This window comes from Sus scrofa, chromosome 7 (genome assembly GCF_000003025.6).
Source record: "Sus scrofa isolate TJ Tabasco breed Duroc chromosome 7, Sscrofa11.1, whole genome shotgun sequence".
Taxonomy (NCBI): domain Eukaryota; kingdom Metazoa; phylum Chordata; class Mammalia; order Artiodactyla; family Suidae; genus Sus; species Sus scrofa.
The window spans coordinates 109,686,941-109,689,693 of NC_010449.5; the positions used below are offsets into that span (position 1 = coordinate 109,686,941).

Genomic DNA, 2,753 nt, shown 5'->3' on the forward strand with positions numbered 1-2,753 from the left:
TGTGCATAGCAATCCGGACCTGGGAAAGAAGGGGCATCCTCTTCCCCACAGTTCAGAACAGAAATGAGATTTGTGTGATTCCTACCTCCCCATGTGGCCGCATTTTGATTTTGGTGCCCATGGTTTCTTGCTTTGTGAAGAAGAGGGGTATTGTGCAACCGGCACTTTCAAAAACCTGTTTTAAGGGGTTCCCAATGTGGCTCAATGGGTTAAGAACCTGACTAGCATCCATGAGGATGCGGGTTCCATCCCTGGCCTCACTCAGTGGTTTAAAGATCCAGTGTTGCAGCTCTGATTCGACCCTTAGCCTGGTAACTTCCATATGCCACAGGTGCAGCCCTAAAAAGGAAAAAAAAAATTAAAATAAAAAAACTGTTTTATAATGGAGAACAGTGATCTGGCTGAGGGATGGTTCTTCACCATATTGCAGAAAGGGGAACCTTCGCCATAATTCCCCAATGCTGTCTTGGAGAGGGCTCTGGGCCAGGCTGCTGCTCTGCCATTTACTAGCTGAGGGACCACGAGGTAATCCTGAGCCTCTCCAGCCCCAGAGATCAATTGGGGTAATTGTTTGGATTCAACTAAATGTGCATGGAAGCTCTTAACCCAGCGTGTAGCTCATGGTAGGGAGGGCTCTAGGTGTTAGGTGGGGAAAGGCGTTAAATCTAAGCATGATTAGTCCTGCTTCCAGAAAAACCTGTTTCCAAGCACTAAGACTCTATATTTTAAATTCAAGGGTAGTGACTCGGTGCCAGGTGGTGCCTCCCTCTGGGGACCTCATGATATGTGAGAGGCTGAAGCTTTCGTCCATGTCATATGTGGGTGACAGTGGGAGGGAGGAATGGAGAAACCACGGCAGAGGGGAGCAAAGTGTTATTAACGTCTGTGGCCATGTGATAGATGATGAAAGCGTCAGGGTTTCCACATCTGAGAGAACTTTCTATCTGAGTTTACTCAGAAAAAATATTTCCGGGCCTAATTCCACCTTTTGGTTTATGCCCATGGTTCCCATAGAGTTCTTTTCTTTTCTTTTAATTTTTATGGCCACACCTCCGACATATGGAAGTTACCAGGCTAGGGGGTCCAATCAGAGCTGCAGCTGAGAGCTATGCCACAGCCACCGCAACACCAGATCCGAGCCACATCTGCAACCTATGCCACAGCTTCCAGCAGTGCCAGATCCTTAACCCATGGAGCGCGGCCATAGATCAAACCCGCATCCTCATGGACCCTAGTCAGGCTCTTAACCCACAGAGCCACAATAGGAACTCCTCCCACAGATCTCCAAGAAGTAAAATTTGATTAAAAATAAAGGGAAGAACGGTAAGGAAAAAAAATAAATGCTGCTCTTAACTGGACTCACACAATAACAACTGATAGTCTAATGTTTCGGGTATTCAATGAGAGGTATTGAAAACTAAATAGAATAAAATAGATCCTAAAATGAGTGCTGCTCATTTTACCTTGTGTTAGGTAATCAATCAAAATTAAGAATCTTTGCTTAAGAATCAAGAGCCTAATAAAAGCTTGGGACTGTGCTAGACTCTCTCACCTGGACTCCTCCAATACCCCCGGAAAGTAGGTATTATGGGCAGGGCCGGGGAGGCACCAGCTGCCAAGCAGCGAGGAAGCTGAGGCCACAGCTTGAGGGAGGCCCCGGCCCCTCTGCGCCTGTGTCTGGCAGAGCCGGTGTGAGACGAAGAGACAATCCTTCCCGGCTGCCCTGATAATCAAGAGTTTTGGCCGGACCTTTGAGCACAGTGAGGAGCCAGACGAAAAGCACAAACTATGGTGCTGAAACGGATGAATAAGGAACTTCGTGATTTGGCCACGTTCTGCAGGTCCAGTTGGGGATGATATGTTTCATTGGCAAGCCACAATTATGGGACCTAATGACAGCCCATCTCAAGGTGATGTATTCTTTTTGACAATTCATTTTCCTACAGACTACCCCTTCAAACCACCTAAGGCTGCATTTACAACAAGAATTTATCATCCAAATATTAACAGTAGTGGCAGTATTTGTCTCAATATTCTAAGATCGTGGTGGTCTCCTGCTTGAACTATTTCTAAAGTTCTTTTATCCATCTGTTCACTGCGATGCGATCCAAACCCAGATGACCCTCTAGCGCCAGAGACTGCACGGATCTATAAAACAGACAGAGGTAAGTACAACAGAATATCTCGGGAATGGACTCAGAAGTATGCTATGCGATGCTACCTTAAAGTCAGAATAACCTGCATTATAGCTGGAATAAACTTTAAATTACTGTTGAAAGAAAGAAAGAAAGAAAGAAAGGAAGGAAGGAAGGAAGGAAGGAAGGAAGGAAGGAAAGAAAGAAAGAAAGAAAGGTATTATGTTGCCCCCGTTAGAGACAGAGAAACTCAGAGAGGTTGTTAACAAGGTCAGACCGGAAATCCAGGTTTATCAGACCCTGACTTCATTTTCTGTCTAGAAATATTTCACTTTTCCAACCTCTAAAGAACAATCATATAGGACATCTAGGGAACTGAGGTAGAATTTTAATAAACAGCTCAAAGGCTTGTACTAACACAAGTCAAAGCGCCAATGTGTGAGATGAAGAGAACTTTTCTTTCTTTTTTTTTTTTTTTTTTTTTTTTTTTTTTGTCTTTTTGGCATTTCTTGGGCCACTCTCACGGCATATGGAGGTTCCCAGGCTAGGGGTCGAATCGGAGCTGTAGCCACCGGCCTACACCAGAGCCACAGCAAAGCGGGATCTGAGCCATGTCTG

The 2,753-nt window shown here is 45.2% G+C and overlaps 1 pseudogene; it reads left to right on the forward strand.

Annotated features, from left to right (window-relative positions):
- Positions 1,655-2,413, forward strand: LOC100525233 (annotated as a pseudogene).